Source organism: Salvelinus sp. IW2-2015, unplaced genomic scaffold (assembly GCF_002910315.2).
Source record: "Salvelinus sp. IW2-2015 unplaced genomic scaffold, ASM291031v2 Un_scaffold960, whole genome shotgun sequence".
NCBI lineage: Eukaryota > Metazoa > Chordata > Actinopteri > Salmoniformes > Salmonidae > Salvelinus > Salvelinus sp. IW2-2015.
The window spans coordinates 340,647-356,511 of NW_019942664.1; the positions used below are offsets into that span (position 1 = coordinate 340,647).

General features: G+C 46.1%; 1 pseudogene; it reads left to right on the forward strand.

The window, feature by feature from the left end:
• The first annotated feature begins 374 nt into the window (after positions 1-374).
• The window catches only part of LOC139024080 (netrin-G1-like), an 80,951-nt pseudogene continuing 65,460 nt past the window's right edge, over positions 375-15,865 (forward strand).

Genomic DNA, 15,865 nt, shown 5'->3' on the forward strand with positions numbered 1-15,865 from the left:
GAAAACCATCAGTGAGGACAGTCAGTGTGTGCCAGAGGTCAAGCCTCACTACAAGCACCAGTTTCAACACACAGACTGGAGATTGCCTCTCAGGCACCTTGCACTTTCATACGACATTGAAACATCATGGCTTTACTTCCGTCTGGATTACATCAACAAATGTCACACCCCATAAAGCGTAATAAAGAACCATTCCCCAACCAGAACGCCTTGGGTTACCACAGCAGAGGTCCCGACTAACTGTAAAATGGCACGCGAACGCTGCTTTCAGATCGCGGCGAATGCGCGAAGCCCTACAGCTCATCCAGGGCCCAACCTGAAAACACGGGCATCAAGATGGTTAAACATTGACCACAAGAACTGCAGAATTGAGGATGCACTTTGACAACAACTTCGACCCTCGCATCATGTGGCCATGGCATCCAACCATCCAGGACTACGAGGCCAAAATACCCCTACTCCTACAGCAAGAGACGTCTTCCCATCCCGCCGACGAGTTAAACATGGTTTCTATGCTTCGCGTTCGACTAGAAACAAGGATCCAGCCATCAAAGTGAGCTTCCTCCAGATGACGCTTCCCCCTTCAGAACTATCCATGGCAAGAATGTTTTTGTCTGCACTGAGCAGGGTGAACGCACACAAAGGCTGCTGGTCCTGATGGTCATCCCGGTCGTGTGCTCAGAGCATGGCTTGGGGACCACGATCTGTGGACTGAGGTCTTCACTGACATTTAATCAACCTGTCACTGGGCACAGGTGTTTCCCCCCCCCCCACAGGTTTTAAGACCGCAACCATGTGCCAGTTACCCGAAGCATTCGACCTGCATCCAAGCCTGAATGAAACTTCTAACCTGTTGACTCACCACCGAAGACTCATGAATGCTTCGAAAGACTGGGTTTTGGCCTACCTTAAGTCCTGCTCCAGTCCAACACTGGATTCCCACCATTTGTCTACGACCGAAACAAGGTCTACAGGAGACGCCATCTCCACAGCTTTGCATCTCTGCCCTGACGTCACCTGGACAAAATCAACACCTAATGTGAGAATGCTGTTCACTAAATTTAGCCTCAGCAATTCAAACTTACGCGTCTATCTCCCTCGTAGGCTGGTCACCACAAACTCCATGACCTAGGGATCACCACGCTCGCGATCTGCTTAACCTGACCGACACAGTCTGTCTCACGGTTTAGACAAACTTCACCTCCTCAACCCTAGAACCTAGCAACACCGGAGTGTGCCAAGGGCTGCGTGTTTGAGCCCCCTCGCCTGTAACTCCCCTCTTTCGACCTCAAGACTACTGAGTTCTCTGTACACGGTATCAACACCAATCGTCAAAGTTCGCAGACGCACAGCCAACGGTGGTCAGGTCCTGATCAGTGACAATGACGACGTCAGCCTACCAGGGAGGAGGTCAAGACACCACCTGGCTGCATGCGTGTTGCCTGACAACAACCTGTGGTCTCAATGCATAAGGACAAACCACACGGAAGCTCATTGGTGGATTACAGGAGAGTCTAAAAAGCTGCCAGCACGCCCCAGTTTTTCTCATTTGATGGCACTTGAGGTGAAGAGCTGGTCCCAAGTTCAAAATTACTGGGTGTCAACTCACGTCTGCTAAGGACCTCTCCTGACCCTCAAAGACCTTCGAACCCTGGTCAAAAAGGCACAGCAGCGCCTGCTACTTTTTTGAGGAAGGTTGAAGAAGGCCTGCCTGTCTCCCTAGCGTCTCTCGGTGATACCACTGGTCGAGAGCATTCTGACTAACGTTGGCCAAGTGTGGTTTGGCGATTCTGTGCCACGACGGGCCCTGCAACGGGTGGTGAAAAACGCCCCCAGCACATCACTGGTGCCGGCAGCTCCCTGCCATCGTAGACCTCCAGCCGAACAGGGGTCTGCGTAGGCGGTGCGGCATCATGGGACCCTTCACTCCATGCACAAACTGTTTAGCACTCCTACCATCAGGTAGCAAGTACTTGGTCTCTACGTTCCCGCACTAGTCAGGGCTCAATAACCGTTTCTTTTCCAGGCACTTTTTATGGTAACCCACTGTCTGGAACTCTGTGACACGGCACTTAGCCATATCCACCCACCCACAATCTCAGTACTGCCCTCTCAGGGACCTTGTTTTCTTACTCTCTTTCACGTGCTTCACTGGTTACGGTAACTTACTGGACTCGACATCTGCTCTTGCAAAGTCTGGATTAAGGACATAATTTCACGTTTCACATGTACATGGTCTACCTCGGGTAACCTCATTGCTGCTATCCCTGCATTTCAAGTTGCAATGCCTCCTTGCATCTTCAATTTGCCTTCAATTAGACTTGCCATTTGTACTTGCCATTTACCTTCATTGCACATTTATACATCCCACTTATAACATACATTGTACGTCATGTTTCACTTGTACATTTTTTGACCTCTCTTTATTAGCACTTCTGGTCAGACGGCATTTGTGTTACTGTACTTGTATTTGTTCAATGCCAATAAAGTTGAATCTAATCTAATCTAAATCTCTCCCTCCTGTCTTTCTGCTTCCTCCTTTCTCCTCCCTCCCTCTCTCCCTTCACTCTCCTCCTCGTTTCACCTTCCTCTCTCCACTCCTCCCTCCAGTTCTCTCTCCTCTCCTTCTCACCACTCCTGTCTTCTGCTTTCCTTTCTCTCCTCCCTTCTCTCCCTTACACTCTCTCCCGTTTCACCTTCCTTCTCACTCCGCTCCATTTCTCTCCTCCTCCTTTCGCACCCTCTGTCTTTCTGCTTTCCTCCTCCTCCTCTCTCTCCTTCACTCTCCTCTCGTACCTCCTCTCTCCCTCCATTCTCTTCCTCTCCTTTCTCACGCCTCCTGTTTCATGCTTCCTCCTTCTCGTCTCTCCGCTTCTCCCCTTTCTGCCCTCCTCCCTCCCGCTGCCACCATCCGCGCCTTTTCCTCCCCTCCCCTCCTTCTCCTTCTCTTCCTTCTACTATCGTCTCTGCCTCCCTCTCCCCCTCCTCCCTCTCTCCTCTCCTCATCCTACCTCCTCCCTCGTCTCTCCTCTCCCGCTCCTCCCTCTCCTTTCTCTTATCCTCTCTCTCATCCCTACCTCCTCCCTCTTCCCTCTCTTCCCTCCCTCCTCCCCTTTCTCACACATAGACGTATATCTATCAAGGCTGTCAGTCATACATTCCTAACATCTTTCATCTTAAATGTTCAGATGGTGGATGAATTGCAGAAATTATTGTGTCTCCAGTGTAAAAGAAATATTTCAAGTCTTTTCATCAATGTCTGCAATTCCAAATACCAACCCTATTCCCTAATACAGTGCACTACCTTTGACGAGAGCCCTAGGGGGACTGGTTAAAACAAGGGGACTTAAAATGGATTCCTCAGGATTTTGGCAGGATTTTATCTGCTTCCCCAGATGAACTTGTGGATACCATTTTTATGTATCTGTGTTGCAGTATGAAGGAAGTTAAGAGGTCTTTTTTCTGAGCAAATTCTGACTAGAGTTTATGGCAGTGATTAAAGTCATGTGTATCTACTAGCATGCTAGCAGACACCAATATACTCTTAGAAGAAAAGGTGCTAATCTAGTACAACCAAAAAGGGTTCTACTGGAACCAAAAAGGGTTCTCTTATGGGACAGCTGAAGAACTATTTTGAAACCATTTCTCTCTAACAGTGTAAGACATCCAGTCATTGAGCTAAATCTAGTTAGCATTGCTCGCAAAAACTACCTCTACATTCTTCATACTGGACAACCGACATTACACCATTGTACCACGAATCATCATTGCAAACCTCGATGTATCCCTTTTAACCTGAGTGTATTCAGAGCCATTTCGCCTCCGGTAGTTCAGGTCCACCAATGTAAAAGAAGTATTACATTGGTAGAAACTGGTAACGTGCTTGATGGTTTGATTCCCATTCTTTAAAATTGGCCAGTCGATCTGGGTTCTATTAGGAATGGTTAAATATGCAGCAAATGTTAAAGGCACTGCATCGCAAGTGCTAGCTGGCCTCCAGAGGACTCTCTGGGTTCGAGCCCAGGCTCTGTCACAGCCGCGCGACCGGGAGGTCCATGGGGCGACGCACAATTTGCCAGCGTCGTCCGGGTTAGGGGAGGGTTGGCCGGTAGGGATATCCTTGTCTCATCGCGCACTAGCGACTCCTGTGGCGGCCGCGCAGTGCGCGCTAACCAAGGGCCAGGTGCACGGTTTTCCTCCGACACATTGGTGCGGCTGGCTTCCGGGTTGGATGCGCCGCTGTGTTAAGAAGCAGTGCGGCTTGGTGGGTTGTGTTTCGGAGGACGCATGGCTTTCGACCTTCGTCTCTCCCGAGTCCGTACGGGAGTTGTATCGATGAGACAAGATAGTAATACTAGCGATTGGATACCAGAGATTGGGAGAAAAGGGGTAAATAAAAAAATACTATATATTTTTTTTAATGTCAGGGAATAGGAGACATGTTAAGATGTCAGGGAATAGGAGACATGTTAAGATGTCAGGGAATAGGAGACATGTTAAGATGTCAGGGAATAGGAACATGTTAAAGATGTCAGGGAATAGGAGGGAGGACATGTTAAAGATGTCAGGGAATAGGAGACACGTTAAGAATTGTCAAGGAAATAGGAGACATGTTAAGATGTCAGGGAATAGGAACATGTTAAGATGTCAGGGAATAGGAGACATGTTAAGATGTCAGGAATAGGAGACATGTTAAGATGTCAGGGAATAGGAGACATGTTAAGATGTCAGGGAAATAGGAGACATGTTAAGATGTCAGGGAATAGGAGACATGTTAAGATGTCAGGGAATAGGAGACATGTTAAGATGTCAGGGAATAGGAGACATGTTAAGATGTCAGGGAATAGGAGACATGTTAAGATGTCAGGGAATAGGAGACATGTTAAGATGTCAGGGAATAGGAGACATTGTAAGATGTCAGGGAATAGGAGACAATGTTAAGATGTCAGGGAATAGGAGACATGTTAAGATGTCAGGGAATAGGAGACATGTTAAGATGTCAGGAATAGGAGACATGTTTAAGATGTCAGGGAATAGGAGACATGTTAAGATGTCAGGGAATAGGAGACATGTTAAGATGTCAGGGAATAGGAGACATGTTAAGATGTCAGGGAATAGGAGACATGTTAAGATGTCAGGGAATAGAACATGTTAGATGTCAGGGAATAGGAGACATGTTTAAGATGTCAGGGAATAGGAGACATGTTAAGATGTCAGGGAATAGGAGACATGTTAAGATGTCAGGGAATAGGAGACATGTTAAGATGTCAGGGAATAGGAGACATGTTAAGATGTCAGGGAATAGGAGACATTTTAAGATGTTCAGGGAATAGGAGACAGTAATTCAGGGAATAGAGACATGTTAAGATGTCACGGGAATAGGAGACATGTTAAGATGTCAGGGAATAGGAGACATGTTAAGATTCAGGGAATAGAACATTTAAGATGTCAGGAATAGGAGACATGTTAAGAGTCAGGGAATAGGAGACATGTTAAGATGTCAGGGAATAGGAGACATGTTAATGATGTCAGGGAATAGGAGAACATGTTAAGAATGTCAGGGAATAGGAGACATGTTAAGATGTCAGGAAATAGGAGACATGTTAAGATGTCAGGGAATAGGAGACATGTTAAGATGTTCAGGGGAATAGGAAGACATGTTAAGATGTCAGTGGAATAGGAGACACTGTTAAGATGTCAGGGAATAGGAGACAGTTTAAGATGTCAGGAATAGGAGACACTGTTAAGATGTCAGGGAATAGGAGACACTGTTAAGATGTCAGGGAATAGGAGACATGTTAAGATGTCAGGGAATAGGAGACATGTTAAGATGTCAGGGAATAGGAGAGAGATCAGGATAGAACATGTTAAGATGTCAGGGAATAGGAGACATGTTAAATGTCAGGATAGAGACATGTTAAGATGTCAGGGAATAGGAGACATGTTAAGATGTCAGGGAATAGGAGACATGTTAAGATGTCAGGGATAGGAGACATGGTTAAGATGTCAGGGAATAGGAGACATGTTAAGATGTCAGGGAATAGGAGACATGTTAAGATGTCAGGGAATAGGAAGACATGTTAAGATGTCAGGAATAGGAGACAATGTTAAGATGTCAGGGAATAGGAGACATGTAAGATGTCAGGGAATAGAGAGACATGTTAAGATGTCAGGGAATAGGAGACATGTTAAGATGTCAGGGAATAGGAGACATGTTAAGATGTCAGGGAATAGGAGACATGTTAAGATGTCAGGGAATAGGAGACACTGTTAAGATGTCAGGGAATAGAGACATGTTAAGATGTCAGGGAATAGGAGACATGTAAGATGTCAGGGAATAGGAGACATCGTTAAGATGTCAGGGAATAGGAGAACATGTTAAGATGTCAGGGAATAGGAGACATGTTAAGATGTCAGGGAATGAGGAGAACAGTTAAGATGTCAGGGAATAGGAGACATGTTAAAATGTCAGGGAATAGGAGACATGTTTAAGATGTCAGGGAATAGGAGACATGTTAAGATGTCAGGGAAAGGAGACATGTTAGAATGTCAGGGAATAGGAACAATGTTAAGATGTCAGGGAATAGGAGACATGTTAAGATGTCAGGGAATAGGAGACACGTTAAGATTTCAGGAGAATAGGAGACACGTTAAGATGTCAGGGAATAGGAGACGAAATGCAGGAATAAACAGTTAAATGTCAGGGAATAGGCAGACACGTTAAGATGTAAGGGAATAGGAGACACGTTAAGATGTCAGGGAATAGGAGACACTGTTAAGATGTCAGGGAATAGGAGAACGTTAAAGATGTCAGGGAATAGGAACATGTTAAGATGTCAGGGATAGGAGACATGTTAAATGTCAGGGAATAGAGACATGTAATCGATGTCAGGGAATAGGAGACATGTTAAAGATAGTCAGGGAAAGGAGACATGTTAAGATGTCAGGGAATGAGGAGACAACGTTAAGATGTCACGGGAATAGTAGACAATGTTAAAGATGTCAGGGAATAGGAGACATGTTACATGTCAGGGAAAGGAGGACATAGTTAAGATGTCAGGGAATAGGAGACATGTTAAATTCAGGGAATAGGAGACATGTTAAGATGTCAGGGAATAGGAGACATGTTAAGATGTCAGGGAATAGGAGACACGTTAACATGTCAGGGAATAGGAGACATGTTAAGATGTCAGGGAATAGGAGACACGTTAACATGTACATTTGAAAACGTCAATGTGGTTGAAGGATTTATTTGAAGGATTCTATTTCTTTTAAATGTCATTGTAGTTCATAAATCTATTTATTTATATTAAATAGAGTAAAGCAGGTATTTCCCTTGAAATAAAGATGACGTTATAAATTGTAGACTTTGTCTTGAAAGCAGCACAGAACTATATTTAGTCAACCACAATGGAAAATTCATAAAAAGATACCCTTGTAAAATCAGAACACCTTCAGTTGAAATATAGGTGTTACCAACATGTAATCAACAGTACCTTAACTCTCCCTCAGAGCTGTCCTATATACTCATCCTGAGGTTGGCATTCAAATGTTATAATCTATTTTGGTTTCTTTTTGCCCACACCTATTGGCAGGCTTTACATTACTGACACACACACACACACACACGCACACACACACACACACACACACACTTTGTTAACCACAGCTGGTGCACGATCTCTAAGGTTACGGATGTTTCTAGAGTTCAAGAACCTCATGATAAGCTGCAGACCATGCTATTTACCAATAAAGTTTATCTATATTTTTCATAGGTGTCTATTTACCACCTCAAACCGTTGCTGGCACTAAGACCGCACTCAACGAGCTGTATACGGCCATAAACAAACAAGAAAATGCACATCCAGAGGTGGCGCTTCTACTGGCCGGTGATTTTAGTCACTTGTGCAGCTAGAGGTGACAAAACTCTTAATCYCCTTTACTCCACACGCAGAAAGTCATACAAGGCTCTCTCTCGCCCTCCAGTWGGCAAATCTGACCATAACTCTATCCTCCTGATTCCTGCTTAAAAGCAAACTCAAACAGTAAGTACCAGTGACTTGCTCAATACAGAAGTGGTCCGTTGAAGCAGATGGTAAGCTGGTCCGTTGAAGCAGATGCTAAGCTTGTGTCACGTTCCTGACCTGATTTCCCTTATTTTGTATGTATTTAGTATGGTCAGGGRGTGAGTTGGGGTGGGTTGTCTATGTGTGTTTTCTATGTTGGGGTTTTTGTGTTCGGCCTGGTATGATTCTCAATCAGAGGCAGCTGTCAATCGTCGTCCCTGATTGAGAATCATACTTAGGCAGCCGGGGTTTCACGTGTGGTTTGTGGGTGTTTGTTCCTGTGTTAGTGTTTCGCCACACGGGACTGTTACGGTATGTTCGTTTATTGTTTTGTATCGTGTATTGTTTTCGTGTTCATTAAATTACCATGGAAACTTACCACTCTGCAAATTGGTCCTCCYATCCTTCTCGCCTCTCCTCGTCCGATGAGGAGTACGACTTAGACTGCCGTTACAGCTTGAGGACTGTTTCGCTACCACAGACTGGAATATGTTCCCGGGATTCATCCGATAACATTGAGTTGTTTAATTAACACTGGCTTCATTAATAAGTGAATCGACGACGTCATCCCTACAGTGACTGTACGTACATATCCCAACCAGAAGCCATGGATTACGGGCAACATTTGCTCTTAGTTAAAGGCTAGAGCTGCCGTATTCCAGGAGAGGGAAACTAATCCAGACACCCTCCTGTACTCCCTGTTCACCCACGACTCCAACAACATCATTAAGTTTGCAGATGACACGAAGGTGGTAGGCTGGATCACCAACGATAATAAAACAAGAAACGGGGTGGGGGTGGGGCCGAGCACGCCCCCATCCACATCGACGGGGGCTGTAGTGGAGCGGGTCGAGAGCTTCAAGTTTCTTGGTGTCCACATCACTATTTGTAAGTCGCTCTGGATAAGAGCGTCTGCTAAATGACTTAAATGTAAATGTAAATGTAAACATGGTCCATACACTCCAACACAATCGTGAAGAAGGCTCTAAAACGCCTCTTCCCTCTCAGGAGGCTAAAAAGATTTGGTATGAGCCTCATCACTGCTTGGTATGACAACTGCTCGGCGTCCGACCGCTAGGCGCTACAGAGGGTAGTGAGTACAACCCAGTACATCATTGGGGCCGAGCTCCCTGCCATCCAGGACCTCTATAGCAGGCGGTGTCAGAGGAAGGCCATAAAAATTGTCAAATATTCCAGCCACCCAAGTCATAGATTGTTCTCTCTGCTACCACACGTCAAGTTGTACCAAATCTGGAACCAACAGGACCCTGATCGGTTTCTACCCCCAAGCCATAGGACTGATAAATAGTTAACCAAATAGCTGCCTAGACTATTCTACCCCCAAGCCATAGGACTGATAAATAGTTAACCAAATAGCTGCCTAGACTATTCTACCTCCAAGCCATAGGACTGATAAATAGTTAACCAAATAGCTGCCTAGACTATTCTACCCCCAAGCCATAAGACTGATAAATAGTTAACCAAATAGCAAATAGTTAACCAAATATATTTCCTCTTCGTCTGAGGAGGAGTAGCAAGGATCGGACCAATGTGCAGCGTGGTAAGTGTCCATAATAGATTTTTAATAAATCAAAATAAACACAGAACAAAAATAACAAAACACAAACAAACAACCGAAACAGTCCCGTATGGTGCAAACACTGAAACAGGAAACAACCACCCACAAAACACAATAGAAAACAGGCTACCTAAATATGGCTCCCAATCAGAGACAACGACTGACACCTGCCTCTGATTGAGAACCATACTAGGCCAAACACATAGAAATATAACAACAGAACAAAACATAGAAAAACAACATAGAATGCCCACCCCAACTCACGCCCTGACCAACTAAAATAAAGACATAAAAAAGGAACTAAGGTCAGAACGTGACATAACCAAATAGCTACCTAGACTATTCTACCCCCAAGCCATGAGCCACTTTTCTTATGACTCGTCACATATGCTGCTGCTACTGTTTATTATCTATCCTGCTTCCTAGTCACTTTAACCCTACCTATATGTACCTATCTACCTTAATTGTACATATCTACCTTAATTACCTTGTACACCTGCACATATACTTGGTACTGGTACTTCCTTTATTTGGCTAATTTATTGTTACTCATTGTGTATTTATTCCTTGTGTTATTATCTTTCTATTTTTCTCTCTGCATTGTTGGGAAGGGCCTGTAAGTAAACATTTCACTATTCATCTACACCTGTTGTTCACAAAGTATTTGACAAATAAAATTATATTTGATTTGACACAGACAGACAAGACAGACAGACAAGACAGACAAGACAGACAGACAGACAGACAGACAGACAGACAGACAGACAGACAGACAGACAGACAGGACACACACACACACACACACACACAGAAGGCTGCCAGGGACCATCACAGGAGCCGTAGTTCTCAGTGATAGCTGCAAAACAATCCCTCAACACACCACTTTCCTCTCCCAATTTTCTCTACCTCCACCGCTCCAAAGAATATGAGTAGTTAAACTGTGAGACTATGCCTGTGTCGCCAAATAACACGCTCTTCCCTACATAGTGCACTACTTTAGATCAGGGCCCTGGTCAAAAGTAGTGCACTAACTAGGGAATAGAGTATTATCTGGGTGTATGTAGACACTGAACTCTGAAATTCCAACAAATAGAAAGGGCTGACTGGAAAAGCAATTTAAATTACTCGACACATGGAAAAGGACCGCTTTGTTTGGCATTCTAATGAAGATTAAGTTTCACATCCGAGCAAAGACACATTTAAATTGTATATTTCAGCCGAGCCATTATTGAAGGGTAGATAACGGTGGTCAAATAAGACAACGTGTGTGTGTGTGTGTGTGTGTGTGTGTGTGTGTGTGTGTGTGTGTGTGTTAAGAGTCGGATCTACACAGAGGAAGGGTTAACATGGGACTACATGGCCTGTCAACCAGAAGCTACAGTCATGACCAAGTACCTGACCGTCAGCCTGGACCCGCCCATATCACCTGTGGAGACCCACCTGAGACATACTGCACACTGGTGAGTACTGTGATGGTGAAAGATACACGCAACACATGCACACACACGCACACACACAAACTTGTATGGACACACTGGGGCGGCAGGTAGCCTAGTGGTTAGAGTGTAGGGGCGGCAGGTAGCCTAGTGGTTAGAGTGTAGGGGCGGCAGGTAGCCTAGTGGTTAGAGTGTAGGGGCGGCAGGTAGCCTAGTGGTTAGAGTGGAGGGGCGGCAGGTAGCCTAGTGGTTAGAGTGTAGGGGCGGCAGGTAGCCTAGTGGTTGAGTGTAGGGGGCGGCAGTAGCCTAGTGGTTAGAGTGTAGGGGCGGCAGGTAGCCTAGTGGTTAGAGTGGAGGGGCGGCAGGTGCCTAGTGGTTAGAGTGTAGGGGCGGCAGGTAGCCTAGTGGTTAGAGTGTAGGGGCGGCAGGTAGCCTAGTGGTTAGAGTGTAGGGGCGGCAGGTAGCCTAGTGGTTAGAGTGGGGGCGGCAGGTAGTCTAGTGGTTAGAGTGGAGGGGCGGCAGGTAGCCTAGTGGTTAGAGTGGAGGGGCGGCAGGTAGCCTAGTGGTTAGAGTGGAGGGGCGGCAGGTAGCCTAGTGGTTAGAGTGTAGGGACGGCAGGTAGCCTAGTGGTTAGGGTGGAGGGGCGGCAGGTAGCCTAGTGGTTAGAGTGAGGGGGCAGGTAGCTAGTGGTTAGAGTGGGGGCCAGTAGTGGTGAGCGTTATAGTAACTGAAAGGTTGCTAGATAGAATCCCCCGAGCTGACAAGGTAAAAATCTGTCCTTCTGGACCCTGAACAAGGCAGTTAACCCACTGTTTCCTAGGACGTCATTGTAAATAGTTGGCTGCTGACGCAATGAGAGAAGGTAGGTTCCAACCCACATACTGTGCTGAGTCTTGACTGGACTGGAATGGACTTAGTGGACTGGACTAGGCAACAGATGAACGGACTGTACACCCCTACACAACGGGATGTATGCATACACACATACCGCTGTGCTTGTGTGTGTGTTGGGCGGTGACATTGCGATAGTGATGTTCTTGGATTAGATTCCCCATCCTGCTCTTGTTGTTTGACGCCTGTATAGTACAGCGAGCAGGAAGTTGCCCCCGCTGTGTACGGTGATATCATGAGTAGATGGAGATCTTTGATTAGAATGAGGATCTGCACAGTCTGTCGTTAAAAAATAAAAGTGGCTCCTGAAAGCTCTTTTCCTTCTCAAACTCCAGATGGCACAGAACGTTTAGTAGCTCGGCAACATGGAAGAGAGGAAGAGCGTCGCAGTGTGTGTGTGTGTGTGTGTGTGTGTGTGTGTGTGTGTGTGTGTGTGTGTGTGTGTGTGTGTGTGTGTGTGTGTGTGTGTGTGTGTGTGTGTGTGTGTGTGTGTGTGTGTGTGTGCGCGCATGCAAGATATTCTGTTTTTATCTGTTGACATGCTTAGCGGGCCACAGTCCTGACTGGTAGTCCTGGCCTTAGTCTCAGAAGCCTCCCACAGTTACTATGGCAATGTGGGAGCATGTTCTGTCGATGAGCTCGTGTCAGCCAATCACAAGGCCCGTGCTGCATGCTCGGGACAAAGGAACTAATTCTCTACTGCCAGACTTCCAGAGTTGCATCATGACTAGATGGATAGGAGGCAGACTTGGTCTCTGCCCCTCTGTCCTTGTGTTACCGATACCATTATGTCTGTCTGTCTGTTTGAGGACAATGGTGTTGGCTCATTCAAGCAGCTTGCTGATCAGTTTATCAACACAGTCCTGAAAGTGTTTTTTATATAACAGTAGTCATTACATGCCAGTAACAGCACAAGGTATTGTCGATCATGTTAAAAAAAACACGTTTTCCACTGAGATACCTTTGTGGAATCATGTGTGATTCCTGTGTGATTCATCTGTATTCCTCTGTGATTCCTTTGTGATTCCTGTGTGATTCCTGTGTGTCTCTGTGATTCCTTGTGATTCCTTGATTCATCTGTGATTCTTTGTGATTCCTCTGTGATTCCTCTGTGATTCCTCTGTATTCCTGTGTGGATACTCTGATTCATCTGTGATTCCTTTGTGATTCCTCTGTGATTCCTGTGTGATCCTCTTGGATTCCTGTGTATCTGATTCATCTGTGATTCCTTTGTGATTCCTTGTGATTCTGTGTGATCCTCTGTTCATCTGTGATTCTCTGTGATTCCTTGTGATCTTGTGATTCTGTTGATTCTCTGTGATTCTGTGTGATTCCTTGTGATTCCTGTGTGATTCCTGTGATCTGTGTGATTCCTCTGTGATTCCTGTGTATCTTGTGATTCCTTGTGATTCCTGGATTCCTGGGATCCTTGGTGATTCTGTGTGATTCTCGATCTGTGGATTCTCTGTGATACTGTGATTCCTTTGTGATCTCTGTGATTCTGTGATTCCTTGTGATTCTGTGTGATTCTTGTGATTCTGTGACCTCTGTGATTCCTTTGTGATCCTGTGTGATACTCTATCTTGATTCCTGTGATCCTCTGTATCCTGTGATTCATCTGTGATCCTGTGTGATTCATCTGTGATTCTGTGTGATTCATCTGTGATTCCTGTGTGATTTTCAGTGTCCTTGCTTCCAGTTGAATCCTTACTTTCACATATATTGGTTGGAGAACTACTTCTGCCAAAGGTACAATGTGCCACGTAGGAGTATGGTAGTGTGGAACAGGACAGAGACAGGACAGGAGAGGACAGGAGAGGACAGGAAGAGGACAGAGACAGATACACAGGACAGGACAGGACAGGACAGAGACAGAGACAGAGACAGATACAGACAGATAAGCAGGACAGGACAGAGACAGATACACAGGACAGGACAGGACAGAGACAGATACACAGGACAGAGACAGATACAGGACAGAGACAGATACACAGGACAGGACAGGACAGAGACAGATACACAGGACAGAGACAGATACAGGACAGAGACAGATACAGGACAGGACAGAGACAGATACAAGGACAGGACAGAGACAGATACACAGGACAGGACAGGACAGGACAATACAGGACAGGAGAGAGAACAGATACACAGGACAGGACAGAGACAGATACACAGGACAGGACAGAGACAGATACACAGGACAGGACAATACAGGACAGGACAGGAACAGATACACAGGACAGGAGAGAGACAGATACACAGGACAGGACAGAGACAGATACACAGGACAGGACATGACAATACAGGACAGGACAGAGACAGAGACAGATACACAGGACAGGAGAGAGACAGGACAGATACACAGGACAGAGACAGAGACAGATACACAGGACAGGACAGGACAGAGACAGATACACAGGACAGGACAGGACAGAGACAGAGACAGATAACGGACGACAGAGACAGACAGATACACAGGACAGAGACGATACACAGGACAGGACAGGACAGAGACAGAGACACAGGACAGGACAGGTCAGAGACAGATACACAGGACAGAGACAGATACACAGGACAGGCAGATACACAGGACAGAGACAGATACACAGGACAGGAGGACAGGTCATGAACATGACATTACAGGACAGGGCAGATACACAGGTCAGAGACAGATACACAGGACAGGGCAGATACACAGGTTCAGAGACAATACACAGGACAGGGCAGATACACAGGTCAGAGACAGATACACAGGACAGGGCAGATACACAGGTCAGAGACAGATACACAGGAACAGGGGCAGAGTACACAGGACAGAGATAGATACACAGGACAGGGCAGATACAGGACAGAGACGACACGAACGGCAGATACCGGCAGGCAGATACACAGGACAGGGCAGATACACAGGACAGGACAGATACACAGGTCAGAGACAGATACACAGGACAGGGCAGATACACAGGACAGGACAGATACACAGGACAGAGACAGACAGATACACAGGACAGGAGAGAGACAGGATAGATGCACAGGCCAGCACAGAGACAGAGACAGGACAGAGACACAAGACCGGATGGAGAGACAGGACAGGACAGGAAAGAGAGCCAGGACAGACAGAGAGATAGGACAGAGACAGGAGGGCAGGGAAGTACAGAACAGTACAGGACAGAGAGACAGGACAGTACAGGAAGAGAGACAGGAAGTACAGACAGAGAGATCAGACAGGACAGTACAGGACAACAGGACAGTACAGGACAGAGAGACAGGACAGGAGTACAGAACAAAGAGACAGGCACAGCGAGACAGGACGAACAAGAGACAGGACAGTACTGGACAGAGAGACAGGATAGTACAGTACAGGAGGACAGGACAGTACAGTTTCAGGACAGAAAGACAGGACAGGGTGGGACAGAAAGGACAGAGAGAGAAGACAGCACAGAACAGAACAGGACAACAAGACAGGGAGAGCAGGACAGGACATAGGACAGGATATGACAGGACAGAGAGACAGGATATGACAGGACAGAGAGACAGAACAGGACAGAGGGAATATGACAGAGACAGGAGGGCAGGGAAGTACAGAACAGTACAGGACAGAGAGACAGGACAGTACAGGACAGAGAGACAGGACAGTACAGGACAGAGAGATCAGACAGGACAGTACAGGACAACAGGACAGTACAGGACAGAGAGACAGGACAGGGTACAGACAAAGAGACAGGACAGCGAGACAGGACAGAACAAATAGACAGGACAGTACTGGATAGAGAGACAGGATAGTACAGTAACAGGAGGACAGTACTGTCTTCAGGACAGAAAGACAGGACAGGGTGGGACAGAAAGACAGGAGAGAGAGACAGCACAGAACAGAACAGGAAACAAGACAG